Here is a 16280-nt window from a genome sequence, read left to right as displayed (position 1 = left end):
AGTCCTGGCATGCCAGGCAAGTGTTCAACCTCAAGGATTGGTCCCTGGGTTGGGAGGACAGGTTCAGGATCTGCCTGACCTTTAGGGAGGGACATATGTAACTAGTGTCCTGACTGGTTTGGCTTCCAGGGGTACATCTCCAGTTGGGAGGGTGCAGAACTCTGGAAGGGGGTACAGAGGGAGGGAGCCCTCGCCTTTGACCCCGGTGCAACCTGAGGGTTTAGACCCTAGGTTGGGAGAACAGTTGATGGAGAGAGGTCCTGAACTGGTGGGAGAGTGGTGTTCTAAGGGTACCTCTTGAAGGAGGAGAGGGCGGAACCCCAGAAGGAGAGGTAGGGGAGGAGAGTCTCGCCAGTGACTTCTTGTCAGCCTGAGGGTGCGGACCCTAGGCTGGAGGATCAGTGGCAGTCTAGAACTATCCTGATGAGGGGTAGAGTGTAGAATGGTCACTATGTGCAAGGGGTTACTGCCCCCCACTCTGTGAGAAGGCAGGGACCAGATACATCTGGATGGCCAAGGGCCTGGTCCTGGCCATGGGCAACTAGGGAGTACCAGTGGGGTAGCCTAGTTGGTCCTGAGAGTGTTTACAAAGGGAACCACATGGGTTCACAGTGGCATAAAACAGGAGGGTGTCCCTGCAGTTGCGGGCCCATGTCCGTGTTCTATCGCCCCAAGCAGGGAAGCCCATCACGGTGGTGATTGGTCTGCCCTGCGTTTTGGCTGGAAGGGGATTGTGTTGGACTTGGCCCTTTTGGCAGGTTCACCCCTAAACTTTTTGCCTTTGCTGTGACCCGATATTGGTAATTGTTGGCCTCTGCTCACTTTAGCACTGTGGGCCAGTGTAAAGTGCGTGCACGTTCTGAGTGCGTGTGGTGAGATTGGCCTGCCCTCGCAAAGGAATGCATGGGGGATATGTGTGTCCATAGTAGTTCCTGATGCATGGGGAGTGCAGGGAAGAGTTTGGTATGGGCGAACTGGTGTGATTAAATGCTGCGTGATGGTGTGCCTGATGTGATTTGCATGTCTGGCTTGTTATTGACAGGAGCTGGATGGTGTGGGTGGCTCCAGGAACCAGGGTGAGTCAGCCCAGTGAGGAATAGAGGGATCTGCATCTAGATGGGAGGGAGGAGTTGCACCTGGGACCTGAATAGGGCTGTGCCTTCCCTCCACAATGCCGGATCCTCCCCCTGTGGTGCGTCTGATCCCTGAGCCCCCACCTGACAAAGAAGAGAGGAGCTGAGCAAAACAAAGTGCTCCAAATCCCCCCTAAACTAGTTGCACTTGGTTTTTCCCCCAGCCCTGTGCTGTGTCACAAAGGAAAATGTCCTATAAAAGAAGGGGCTGTGACCCCATGAAAAGGTTGTGCTTTTTGGTGCTGTTCCTGACTTGGGGGGCCTGCTACTGCTGGGCTCCAGGAGGAACTGCCATTAGGGACTGCCTCCCTGCTGAAGGATCCTGTGAGCTGGCCTGCCTGGGCCCAGCCTTTGCCCCCCTTTTATCCTAAAGGGCTTACTTTGGACTATAGTGCCTGTGAGCGCTTTTATCTTGCATTGGGGAGAGTGCTTTACTTATATTAGGAAAAGCGCTCCTGTTGTTCATTTGCAGTGCTTGGCTGGTGCCTGGGAATTCAAAGAGCGGGTGCCAACCCCGATGTATGCTCATTTTTCGAGTAAGTGTCCACCCCGCTGGAGAGCTGTTGTGGCGGGTGCCCACCCCGCCAGTATATTTAATTTAAACGAAGGCAGGAGCCCACCCCACGTTTCGGTGAAGGAAGGAGAAAAATCACCACAACAGCCCGAGGGAAGCCCATCATCGTGACACAGAGAGGAGGCAGGAAGCCCTGGCTCCAGGGAGATCGCGAGGACGTAGTCGGCGTCTTCACCCGGGGCCCCTGAGAGCGAGGGAGAGTCTTGTGGTGCCCTTTGAGAAGGCGAGAGTTATTGCAATTACTGGCGAGGCTCCTGTGTTGGAGGTAGATGCCCCGCGTGCCGCCTGATCACCTGGAGCCTCGGATGCTCCACGGAGAAGCCACAGCCATCTGGGAGTGAGGCGGAGGGGACCCGAGGCACATTGTCAGTGCCTGCCCCCGCCGCATGTCAGCCCCGCGCAGTCCGCACCGAAGAGAGGAGACCGCAGGTTGCGGAGTCCAGTGACCGGCACAGGGGAAAGAGACGGCAAAGTCCTACAGTGTTCCTGGTGAGTGGGGACGGGAGTGGGAGCGGTTGGCTTGTGCTCCCAAGACCTGGTTGGGGGGTCAGCTATTCCCTGTGTGAGTCCAATTTCCTCGATGGCTCTGCCGTAGCAGGCCACTGCACCAAGGGGGCACCAGTGTTTTTCTGACTCCCAGAGCGGGACTCCAACGTGCACCTTGTTGGTGCTGACTTCCCTCCCAGCTGCCCCATCCACCAGTGGGCAGCTGCAACGGTTTGGCGCAATTACGCCCCGTAGTGCCAATGCATTTCACCCCAGCTGCCCCATGTGATAGAGGGCAGCTGCAACACTGCGCAGCTCTGCTACTGAGGGCATAGTGAATGCCGTGCCCATCTTTTGATTTTCCAGCTGCCCAGCAATTAGTGGGCAGCTGCCACGTTTAGGTGGTGCAACTGCGTACTTGGCTTTGCTACTTTAGCAGCCCACCCTGACATTCTGGACCTTGGGCATTTTGAGCCCCTTTGAGAGGCCAGTTGGCCTGGGGCCAGTTTCAGTGCGTTGTGCCCCCGATTGGGGCACACTGTTTTTGGCCAATTTATTTCATAAGGTTTATGTTGGGTATTGCATAACGTATTTATGCTTGTGATGCCTATTGCGCAATGCGTTCTCCTAATCTGTTTTATTCCTTATGATTCTTACATAATGTATGTTTGAGGTTGGTGCATAATGTGTAATCCTAATATGCTTTATGCCTAATATGATAAGGCTGAATTCAGTATTTGGGCAGTGGTTACTGGTTGTGCTCTACATTTATTACTTATGCTGCATTTACAATTGGTGATTTGTGATGGTGTTGACAGTGGCCCCATTGGCCCGTGTTGTGTGTAAATAGTCCCCTGTAAATACTGCCTAGTGCCAGTTGGCACAGTGTACATTGTGCGATTATGATATAATGTGTTTATGACAATACAAAGTCTATTTTTGATATAACCTCATGTGTATTGCTTTTGTAGTGTACCTAGTATGTTGCCGCTGTGTGTCTGTTGCGCAAACGCTTCACACATTGCCTCCTTGATAAGCCTGACTGCTCGTACCAAGCGGGTGAGCAGGGGTTATCTTTGGCATGTAACTCCCTTGCCCTGACTAGAGTGGTGGTCTGTGCCTGGGTTAGGCACAAGCATTAGCCAACCAGAGATCCCATTTCTAACAGCTGCGTTTACAAATTTGTTTTTTTACTGGTAGGCGCACAAAAGTGATGCTAGGACAGCTAGCGTCTATTCTCTAGATGCTAATTGGCTGAATGTCACTTTTGAAGTATTAGCTTCAAATGTCCTTATGACATGGCACACACAACAGCCTCAGTTTTTATGACGCTGGCTTCTTCCTAACGCCATAGTGCTCCATATTGTAAATAAAATGCAGGCATGGCGTTGGAACCTGTCGTACCGCAGCGTTATATTTTTGGTACATCGCTGTGGCAAAACAGCAGTGCATCAGTTTTTGTAAATATAATCCTGAAGGGAATATTTACAAGCCTTTAGTGCCACTCGAGCGTCACTTTTTTACCTGTCTGATGGCACTGTGTACTGTCCCATATTTACAAGGCCACGCAAAGCCACCCTGTGTATAAATACTGCCCCTTTTAATGCATCACTCTGTGTGAAAGGGGTTTGCAATTGGTGTTGCTGTGGGTGTTCCACCACAACACTCATTGCTTTTTGGTGTTGCCCCAGATTTATGTGGATCTCTAGATCTGAGGCAGCACCAAAACCTAACACCACTGAAAAGCAGGCATTAGAGTGGCACACCAAGGAGAAATACTTTTATTCTGCATTTTTAAAACTGCTAAATTACTTGCAGCACCGCGCTCGTTCATTTCTTTGAAAAGATGCCCCTTTATGCATTGTAGAACTATATTTATCTGAGTAATATCACGTTTACATTCAGATACTATTTAATGTGGCATTTGAGAGAAGCACTTACTAAATGTCTTGTCTATTTGCGTTCTCGTGCACATAGCTGAAGAAATATTAAACATCCCGTAAATTACATAATTTTAATACAGGAATAATCCCTCCATCTCTCACAATCATGATACATGTACTTATGAAAATATATTTGCTTTGAGAGAGGATCACTCTTTGCCCTTCTGGCTACCTTGTCAGCTTGTAGGTTTCCCACGTGCTTCGATAAACAACAGACTGCTCCTAAGGGGGAATGACATATTTTGTGCTTCTCTGCCTGAGGACAGACAGGCAAATCTTACCAGGTGCGAGAACGTAGAGAATTCGATTGCCAGGGGCAGAAAGAGCTTGGCTGTTCAATGATTTGCCATTCCTTTGTACAGCTCTTTACAGCAACTTGTACAAGGGTGCACACCTTCAGGGATCTGGCAGTAATAAGAGTAATGCTTGCTTCAAGGTAGTAATTGCTTTACACTTATCTACAGATGAGTATTTATGTTTAAAATAAGCATAAAACGACCAGGGCAGATGGTATATCAGGTATTGCAAACTCTTACTGACCCTCGATTTTTAACCTCTCACTTGTTTTCTTCCCTTTTCTTTACAACTTACCTCCTAGCCCTCATTATTTCCCTTTTTATACATATAAGTCTTGGCTCTTACCTACACACCGTAAAAAAACAAATACAAAAATAGCTGGATATAAAACACAAGCCAAGGCTCTTTAAAGTTTTACGTTTTGTAACATTTAGGTTTTTCGCATTGATTGTCAAAAAAAGCATGGACGTCTATTCACCAAAATGTCAGGGGTAGCAGAAGCAGCATCACACGCCATTTGACCTTGATGACAGGAAGTGACATCATATGACATTTGCCCTAAATGTTCCCAGGAAATGATGTCACATAACAAAAAACCTCATGACATCACAATACTTGTCCAATGAGAATAGCAATTATGACCTCTTTAATTTTCGTATCTTTCCCCAAATGTAGTTTAGGTTGGATTGGGGGTAGTAAATCTACCTACTTTAAAGTCCAATACTTTCCCCAGCATAGGATAGATTTGAATGGCAATAGTAAATCTACCCCTTTTCAAGTTCAACACCTCCCACAATCAGTGCTTAATTTGTAAAACAATAAGTGCCAGGGCCCATAGAATTTGATTAAAAGCCTGCAGCAGCTGTATTGAAGTCCAAGGCTGGAATGCCTTGTTTCTACTCCCTACTGCTGTCATCCACCACCACCCACTCCCTGCCTCCTTGTCTCCCTCTTTCCCTACTTTGTATCTCTGTCACTGTTTATCTGTCTTTCTATTCCTCCCCATTTCTCCCCTCTTGAGTTTTTTTTCTCTCTCTCTCTGGATCAACGTCTGATGAGACAAAATAAGTGCCAGATCCCAAAAACAAATACATGGGGGCCCGCCTGCAACCACCAGTTCAAATTAGGCACTGCACCCAATGTAGCTGAGATTGTAGTGACAATAGTATGTTTTAACTTTCAATGTCTAAAGAGTTCCCCAATGTACGTTTCATAGGAGTGGGAATACTTAATTTACCACTTAAGGGTCAAACATCTTCCTCAATGTAGATTACATTCGAGTGGAATTAATAAATACATCCTCTTAAAAGTGTATAGCTTACAAATTAGTGCAGTGTTGTTGCGTTACGATAGATATTGTTCAAACATTTGGTGGTCCATTAGGATATCGGGCGGATTGCCTCCGCCAGGGTGGTGGTGGCCACTGCCACCCTGGCGGAGGCAATCCGCCCGACAACCACTCTCGTTTTCCCCTCCGCCAGATTAGGATGGTGGAGGGGACAGTGGCGGACGGAAAGACCGTCCGCCACTTTACCGCCGCGGTCGCCTTGCGACCGCGGTGGTAATAGATGAATGTGGTGGCGGTGTCCAATGGACACCACCAGCCATATTATGATGGCAAAATGTGTGGGCCTTTCCGCGGCGGCAATGGCGCCACGGAAAGGCATGCAGAGATTGCTGCGGGGGCCCCCTGCAGGGCCCCCAGGTTGGCGCCACTGTCGGGGGGCACATGGGGGGTACCTATGGTACCCCCCCACATGTACATATGCTAAGCGGCAGGCACCGCGCGGTGCCTGCCGCTTTGCATGTGTGAATGTGTCAACTTATGTTTTACATTGTGGCGGGCGGTGCAGAGAGCACCGCCTGCCACAATGTAAAACATATAGGATGTGTCCGCCACTGTGGCGGGCACATCCTAATACACACAACGGGACCCCCGCCCTATTAAATTAACAAACACATTTTATTTTTTACATGAAAAGTTTATCAGTTGTTTTACAAAACATAAGCATATCTATTACATTTTAATGAGTGCTGCAAATTCAAGAGAATGTTTATCCTTTAAACACTTTTAATATAGTTAAATTTTTTATATTGTCATAAAATATAGTCCCCTTTGGAACGGTAATCAACAGTCAAACACACTTACATGCAGCGCCTTACTAGTTAGAGCATTCTTCAAAATAAGAGCAATACTGAGAGATGATGCAAAAATTTGTCAGACATTATAAAAAGTACACAGTTTAATAGTTAAAAAAAAAAATATACATTACATTTACTATTCGACAGAACCCCATAAGTAGGAAGGACGTTTTTCGTGTTCGCAGACTGCTGGCGGTCTTGCATTCCTCTAGGCGTATGCTTTGTCGTAACAGAGAAGCCGTATTTATCCAACGCCGACTTTCGCATACAGAATACTTAAGACAGACGACTAGCTGTCTCCGATCTCACCAAGATTTTACCCGCTAAACATCGAGATATGAAATATATCACCTAGTCCTCATGGGTGACTTTATCGTGCTGTATACTTAATCACCTCCTACATTGTGACTTATTATTGGAAGGACCAAAATTCTGGCCTGTGGATACCTACTATATGAGATGTGTCTTATATTGTGGGAACTTTTTATAAAAATTTCATCCTGATGAAGGTGTTGGCTTGAAAATTTAATTTGCCAAAACCAAAACGCGTCGATGCCCTTGTGTATTGGGATACACTAAATCATTGGAGTGTACTACCTTTCCAATCGGATAAATATGAATTACGAAATTGGAATATGATTTATTGAGATTATACTTTTGTATCCCTGCTTTATCTTTTAACCACTGTGTTGTCTTTTGTTCCCACTGTGTTATCATTTTCTGCATATATTGTACTAGGATATATGGTTTATCCTTTTTTAATCTACATTTTTTTTTTAAAACTATTAAACTGTGTACTTTTTATAATTTCTGACTAATTTTTGCATCATCTCTCAGTATTGCTCTTATTTTGAAGAATGCTCTAACTAGTAAGGCGCTGCATGTAAGTGTGTTTGACTGTTGATTACCGTTCCAAAGGGGACTATATTTTATGACAGATTGTCTTGTGGTACCCTACCCCTTTGGTACTTTGGGTCCCTCTCTTTTATTAGAGACATTTTTTATATTGTACATCACTTGCTTAATTTCAAATACATTTCTCTACATTGTGATAGTTTTTTTTGTCTATGCAATAATTATTCTTACATTTTATTTGTTTGTTCCCATTCATTTTTATTGATGGTGGACTTTTAAAAATGTTGATTTAATAGCCATTTTTTTTTACCTCAGTCTTGCTTTTTTAACCTATGAGGCTTTTCTCTCTTTCTAAGTAAGCTGCATAATGCAGCACACTTAGAGGAAACAACAATGGTGAAATAAGAATATTTTGTCTTGCTTTTTCTCCCCTGGGAGGGCATAGTATTTTGACAATCCAGAACTGCACCAACTTCCTTGGGTAGATACATGGGAACACCCACACCCCACCCAGTGACTTGTGCTGCCTTTCGTTACTCCAGATTTACCAAGCACTGCAGGGCCACACAAGATAGCATTGCGTTGCTTGGCAAATCTGACTTAAAGATTGCGTTGCATTTGCATTATGTTGCCCTTGCGGCACCCTACAAGGCAAAGCCAATCCCTTGATAAATTTGGCCCAAAGCTTTAGCTTTATACAAATTATAGATGAAAGAATGGCACTTTTCCAGATGTGGAGGGTCTGAGTTATACCAGTGCCTGGCAACACATAAATCAACAAGAATAGCAGCAGGCAACATTTTGCATTATGATGGTCCAGACTTTAATTGGCACCATAAGTGATTGCATCGGTGTCTAGAGCCAGATGAAAATGATTTATTTTAGATTTGCAGATTCAGTGCCTTGTGTATACCAAAAATGGTATTAATACTCCTTAAAAGCATATCCCCAGAAATCTTCATGCTCATCTTCCTAGTCTAGCGTATGACCGAGCCTTTAATATTATCAGATGGCATCTTTGTGAGTAGGTGATATAGTGCACCAATTGGACCTTTCCCATATTAATGCATACCGTGTGGATTTTATTAAAACATCCCATCCTTGTTATTATTTAAAGCAGCGAGTTCTACCTAAATCAAAATATGTTTGACGATCTGAAAATTATTGCAATGCCCGGTTGTGGTTGGGTAATCCTCCTCTTATTCCCATATGGGACTGACACAATTTCAGGTAACAAAGATTTACCTCACAACAATGTATGAACACAATATTTAGTTATATTGAACACCTTAAACTAGGCTTGCCGTTCCTGCAATTCTGCCCGCACTACCTTAAATACTATCCACTTGTAGTAGTTGGAACCATTTGTATTCACACTACAACATAGCTGATATCTTGATGGGGAGTATTTTCATAGTCATAGTTACTAAGGGGCATATTAGCAAGGTCCTGCGATAATTATCGCTCAGCGCTTTAAGCACAAGGATAATTATCGCAGGCTAACACTGGATTCCATCGCGGAGATAGTGAGCTATCAGCAATGCTTATCTCCCAAGCGATAGGAATCCATACGTTAGCTGGTAAACAGTGTGATTATCGCAAGCTATAATCACACTGCAACCAGCGAAACCTTGCTGATAGGGCAGGGTGATCTTAGCCATGTAATCCACCTCCCATTGGATTACATGGCTAAGTCTGAAAATTAGCAGACGTAAAAAAGCAGAGTTAACCGTGGTTAGCGCTGCTTTTTTTGTCTCTAACAGGGTTAGCGTGAAGCTTGATAATAGGAGAAATGATGCTTAGCGACATTTATCCTATTATTTTGCTCTGGAATGCCCACTTTGCATCTCATTTGAGATGCAAAGGGAAGCGTAGTGGAAAAGGGTGCTAACATGCGATTTTGCATGATAGCACCCTGTTGTTGATAGGGCGACATTTTTATCTCCGCTTCTTTGGCTTTTAAAGACAAAAAAGCCGAGATAAAGCTCTTGATAATATGCCCCTAAGGTTGCAAGTCCTTTTTCCATGGTGGGATGAGTAAAAAAACAAAAATCTAGCAGGTACCAGCCTCCTTTAATGTGAGGTAACCTTGAAATATTCATAGCTTAATCTTCCCTACAATGTGCTATCTAGTTACCAGTACCTAGGTAACATGATGGCATCAGTACCAGAATGTTATGATGAGTAGGAGCAGAGCATTGCACTTAGAAGGTGGATTGGAGGAATGAGGACACTACATGGCTTGCTCTCAATAAAGACATACCGTACTTCTATATGTGTATGTCATCTCTCCTAATTGGCGATGACTAGGAGCCCTGCATTTCCATTCCTGCCCTGGATGCCATGATTGCCTGCTGGAATGAGACAAGCACTGATCGTAACATTGGCGGGCACTGTACTTGAGTAATTAGGTGGAGCAGGAGTGGAAGTCTGTGGTGCTGTGGAGCACGATTACTGTATTACGGCAATTAACTGCAGAAAATGTACATTTTGGAGGAGTGCGGGACAAATGGTGAGCATGACATCTTAGTAGCATTGGCCGCACTCAAACTTGTACATACCAACGGTTGTTTCTGAGCTTGTTCGGCTGTGGATTGCTGACAACTGTTGTGATGACGACAACTGCTGGCTAAGGATACGTCCACAACTACTGGCAAGGGGATGCATGTGCATGTAAGCAACACGCAGAGGCCGCACTCTTACGGTGCATGGCCATTGTCTTGGAAGGGCACAGAGCTGGTTGCAGCGCCTCTTGAGCCTCGGGATTTCGGAGGATAAATAGTGAGCAATCAGGAGTGCACGTCCTCTGTGATTTCCGCACTTTGCAAACTACGAGCAACCAGTGAATAATCTAGGTGATTCTGCACGTCCTCAGTGGTTTGTACACCTTGCGGCTGCAAGACTCGATGTTTCTTTGCGCATCACAGGTATTCACACACCTTGGGACAGCAGAATTACTATGGTATTATTCTGAGTTGTTGTTTATAATATTATCAGTGATATAGTTAGTGCCTGTGCTGGAGATTCACACACCTCATTATATTCTTGGGTGTTCTCATCTACTTAGTGTGTGTCACAGAGATTCATAGACTTTAATTTTGACAGAGTCAGTTCACTTGGTACACAGAGACATTTCCCATTGCATTGCAAGGCATCTGTGCAGTAATTGGGTGGCCGGTTGTGAAGAGGGAGACAGTAAGCACATTCACAAGCTATTTTGTGCATTCCAGAGGCTACGTTGGAGAGGACTGCTGCATTACATATGTTTGCAGGAGAGCATACATTGGAGAGAACTAGTGCATTTTTACTCATACTGTGCAGTTGTACAAATTCTGACATGTGTGCCCAAAATAGTGTTCTTACCCCACCTGTACCCTTTGTTCCATGTCCTGGTAATCCCTTACTGAAATGGCCAGACTAGAAGGAATATTTTATTAACTACATCTCAGCTCTTGAAGAGGAGCATAGTGATGAGTTTACTCTGTCTAGGAAGAAAAAGATTCCTCGGCTTAGTCTAGGACCAGAAAGGTTATGTGTATACAGCCAGATGGAAAATAAAGCAAGAACAGTTGACAGTGCAGATGTTTGTAAGGATGCCTTGAAAGATCTTGATGTGCACTGTCACCCAACTGTGCATGCAGCTATTGACAGGTATACCTTTTTCCAAAGGAAACAAGCAAAGATGGAGTCAGTAGATGACTATGTTGCTGTGCATGAGAAACTAGCGATCACGTGTAAATTTGGGACCTTGCATGATGATCTCATAACAGATCAGGTAGGGATGCATTTTATTAATACTAGATTCCAAGAAAAACTGTGGGCATGCGGTGATTTACCATTGAATGGAATTGTCACCCTCGTAAAGAAGGCTCAAATGTCCAAAAGGTGTGCAAAGCCTGCATTAAAAAATGGTGGGGATGGAGAGTCTGTGTGCAAGGTAGCAATTGCCAAGGATGACAATAAGAAAATGGAGAAACGTAGTGGTAAAGGTCCTGTGTGGAGGAATCTGTTAAGGGAAAACTTGAGTTGGAAGACAGAGGTCCAGTATGTTTCAAATGTGGTATCAGTGGCCATATGTCCAGGGACGAAAATTGCCTGGCTGCTAAATGCAGGGGCGCATATTGTGGAATTGTGGGCCATTTTGCCAAAATTTGCAGAAAGAACAACAGAAAAGGGGACAGAAATGCTGTTAGATGTGTGATGGAGGCTGAAGAAGATGTAGAAGGAGAACAAGAATCTTATAGTGATGAAGGTGTTCTTAGTATGGAACGTGCATTGTTGGATGTGAATGTTGATACAAGAAAGAAAACTATGTACAATGTGGTTATTGGATATGTCCTCATACACATTGTGGCAGACTCTGGGTGACCATACACTAAAGTGCAAAGATCTGTATGGGAGGATACATTTGCAGTTCTGGATGATCAATTGCATCCTACAGACTGGAGAAAGGATCCCCATGGTGGGCATTAGGGAACTGAAATTGGAATTTAAAAGTAGAACAGCCCAAGGGAAATTGTATGTAGTAGAAAAAGGGCCATCTGTATTTGGGTGGGTTGATAAGGGGAACTTAGGTATTACCCTGGACCCCAATAGTGGGGACCAAGTGATGCTTGTTAATGAACAACTTGAACCTATGGTTGATGAAGCCAAGGAGCAATTTCCCAGTGTATTTTCGGGGAAGGTAGAGAAGTTAAGTTGTTTTGTTCACAAAATTATACTGAAGGAGTGAGCAACACCAGTGTGTCATAAGGTCAGGAAAATACCTATAGGTGTCAGGAAACGCATAATGAAAGTGTTGGATATACTGGAAATTAAAGGGATAATAGAACCTGTAGAGAGTGCAGAATCGTGAGCACTCCTATTCATAGCTCGGATACCTGATGGCTGGTTACATCTATGCGTTGCCTTCAAGTGCTTGAAAAAAAATATAGAGATAGACAAGTACCCCATACATAGCATTGATTAACTCCTGTCACAATCCAAGGATATAAAATGATTTTTCACTATAGACGTTCAACTGCATTCATCTAGCAAGAGCCTCACTGCATTTGTCACTCTTTTTGTATGTTAAAGATTCATGCTCATGCCGTTTGTCCTTATGTCAGCTGCTGCGGTGGTTCAGTGCTTCATGCAAAAATTCTTTAACAGCGTCGAAGGGGTGATGTGCTTCCAGGATGATATACTAGTGATGGGCTGAGACAGACTTGACCATGACACAATGTTGAAAATGGTGTTAAGAAAATTAGTGGACAAGAATCTAACAGCTGAGTTAAAAAAATTTGATTTGCAAGTTTGCATTGAAATCAATAACTTACCTGGGTTATGAGGTAAGCCGAGATGGTATTGCCCCCAAAAGGCCATCATTGAGGTAGTTGGTAAGGCCCCAGTCCCAACATCCAAAGAAGAGGTCAGGTCTTTCCTTGGTCTCACAGAATCTTATTCCAAGTTTGTACAAACTTTTGCCAAGAAGACACATGGCTTAATACAACTGTTAAAGGTGAGGAAATAATTTGGTTGGTGTGAAGAATTACAGACAGATTTTGAAAGAATAAATCAAGACATTACAGCCGTTCTTTTGTGAGGGTTTGAGATAGTGGCATACAGTATTGTCAGATGCCATTGGGATGCCAGTGGAAGCGGACTGGGAGCAGTATTAACTTAAGTGCCTGGAATGAGGGAACAATACACAGTAGTATATGTTTCTCGTTAATTGTCTCCCTCTCAAGAAACATTCTCAGTAATTGAGAAGGAGATGTTGGATGAAGTCTTGGCGATTGAGAAATTCAGGAAATATTTGTGTGGAACCAGGTTTGCGAAAGCCTTTTGAAATAACAGTACCAGATAAACCCTGGGGTCAGCCCCCTCTTTCCCCTCTGGAACATCAAATAGTCTCAGGTTGTGCCGGCCTTGACAATTCTCTAAATCCTCCACCTTATGTTGCAGTACACTAATTGTAGTGTCATGGGTGTGCTTTAGATCAATCGTCTGTGACATACCGCCAGATTCATCATTCTCCCGTTTTGCGAGGCCCTAATAGCGATTCATAGTGAATCGCTATTAAGGACTCGCAAAACGGGATTTATGTAGGAATCGCAATATTTTTTGCGATTCCTACACATTCTTTATTTGCGATTAGCAAATTGCTAATCGCAAATAAGGAAAAACTCCCCATTCATTCCTATGGGCCAAAAGGCCCATAGGAATGAATGGTGAGTATTCCTTATTTGCGATTAGCAATTTGCTAATCGCAAATAAGATAGCGATTTGAAGGGTGCCAGGGGTGTCCAAAGGACACCCTGTAGCACCCCTCAAATGATCTGTGACACAGGTGTTGCACACACACATGTCCAAAGGACATGTGTGTGTGTAACATGCAACTCAGAAAAATGCATTTAAATGCATTTTTCTGAGTTTTCGCAATTTACCGCGAGGTCTGACCTCGCGGTAAATTGCGCCTAGAAATTGCGAATTCGCAAATTTAAATAGGATGTTGAATTGCATTTAAGGAATCTCAAATAGAGATTCCTTAAATGTCATTCCTCGCAAAATTGCGAGATCGCAATTAGCGAATTTTACATTTGGGATGCTGAATCCCAAATGCAAAAATCGCTCTCGCAAAGGGCCGGATTCTCAGAATCTGGCCCTTTGCGAGCGCAAAAAAGCTTGATGAATCAGACTGATAGCCTCCGCAGTGTCTGCCACACGCTGCTGAAGGTATACAATATCCTTTACAAGAGTATCAACCTTAAGTGTTGCTGCCTGTAAGGCAAGTTGGATGCCTTGGTTGTCAGTTCTAAGCTGCGAAAAGTGCTCCTGAGTTTCTTGCCTTTAATCTTTTAAAGCTTGAAAGATTAATGCCAATGACGGTTCTGAGGGAAAGCTAGGCTGTTCTGTTGATATCAAATCAGGATTACCAACATCAGTTCCAGAAGCTTCTGAAATATCAAATGAAGCCGACTGCATACAGGCAGTAGAGGCAGTAGATATATCTTTTCCCATGTCGTCCACTACAGTATCCCTGTTCTGGAGCGATTCTGTTGGGCTACTCCCAGATAGTCGAGAGATAAGCTACTTGACCCCACCTTTCGTTTGGATGCAGCGACAGAGGGAGGTATCATTAGGTACCTCTTCAGGCTTTCAGACATCCTGAGGAGTAGGAAGGCTGCAGGTTGCGCTAGCGCTTTACTGATTACTGTATTTTTTAATAATACTCATTTTTAAATCTTTGCACGATATTCTTGCACGTGCTGTGCTCTACACTTGTTGTTCATTCTGACTGCCTCCCCGGTCCACTGCAGCTTGTGTGTGCTGTTTGAGTGGAGGGAGTGTCATCTCTCAAAGAAAGCTGAGGGATTCCTACCTACTTCCCGTCGGGGCACACTAGAACGGCCATTGTGGCAGGATGACGCTCTAGTGGTTGTGGAGCCCCTGACTATTTTTGGGCAGCACAATGCCAAAGCATAGCTTTCAGACAGCCTGAGGAGTTTGAAGGCTGAAGGTTGCGCAAGCGCTTTACTGATTACTGTGTTTTTTAATAATACTCATTTTTAAATCTTTGCACGATATTCTTGCACGTGCTGTGCTCACCACTTGTTGTTCATTCTGACTGCCTCCCCGGCCCACCACAGCTTGTGTGTGCTGTTTGAGTGGAGGGAGTGTCATCTCTCAAAGATAGCAGAGGGATTCCTACCTACTTCCGGTCGGGGCACACTAAAGCGGCCATTGCGGCAGGGTGATGCTCTAGTGGTTGTGGAGCCCCTGACTATTTTTAGACAGCACATCGCCGACGTGTAGCTTTCAGACAGCCTGAGGAGTTCGAAGGCTGGACGTTGCGCTAGCGCTTTTCTGATTACTGTGTTTATTAATAATACTCATTTTTAAAACTTTGCACGATATTCTTCCACGTGCTGTGCTCACCACTTGTTGTTCATTCTGACTGCCTCCCCAGTCCACCGCAGCTTGTGTGTGCTGTTTGAGTGGAGAGAGCGTCATCTCTCAAAGACAGCAGAGGGATTTCTACCTACTTTCGGTCAGGGCACACTAAAGCAGCCATTGTGGCAGGGTGACGCTCTAGTGGTTGTGGAGCCCCTGACTATTTTTAGACAGCACATCGCCGACGTGTAGCTTTCAGACAGCCTGAGGAGTTCGAAGGCTGGAGGTTGCGCTAGCGCTTTACTGATTACTGTGTTTATTAATAATACTCATTTTTAAAACAAACTTTGCACGATATTCTTCCACGTGCTGTGCTCACCACTTGTTGTTCATTCTGACTGCCTCCCCAGTCCACCGCAGCTTATGTGTGCTGTTTGAGTGGAGAGAGTGTCATCTCTCAAAGACAGCAGAGGGATTTCTACCTACTTTCGGTCGGGGCACACTAAAGCAGCCATTGTGGCAGGGTGACGCTCTAGTGGTTGTGGAGCCCCTGACTATTTTTAGGCAGCACAGCGCCAACGCATAGCTTTCAGAAAGCCTGAGGAGTTCGAAGGCTGCAGGTTGCGCTAGCGCTTTACTGATTACTGTGTTTCTTAATAATAACTTGTATTTAAATCTTTGCACAATATTCTTGCACGTGCTGTGCTCACCACTTGTTGTTCATTCTGCCTGCCTCCCCGGTCCACCGCAGCTCCTAACTATTTTTAGGCAGTATGGCGCCGACGCTCAGCGGACGTGCGCAGCTAGCACGCCGCTGGCGCACCAAATACGCGCCAAAGGCAAGCCCATCTGCGCCCGTCTACGGCCGGATGACGGCCAGGGCCAGGGATGCTGCCCGATCCAGCGCTGCTGTCAGATCCACTTATACACAGGTCGAGCTGTTCGCTCTCAGGACCTACCCCTGCCCATGCTTGC

This window comes from Lissotriton vulgaris, chromosome 6 (assembly GCF_964263255.1).
Source record: "Lissotriton vulgaris chromosome 6, aLisVul1.2, whole genome shotgun sequence".
NCBI lineage: Eukaryota > Metazoa > Chordata > Amphibia > Caudata > Salamandridae > Lissotriton > Lissotriton vulgaris.
This window is presented reverse-complemented; position numbering follows the sequence as displayed.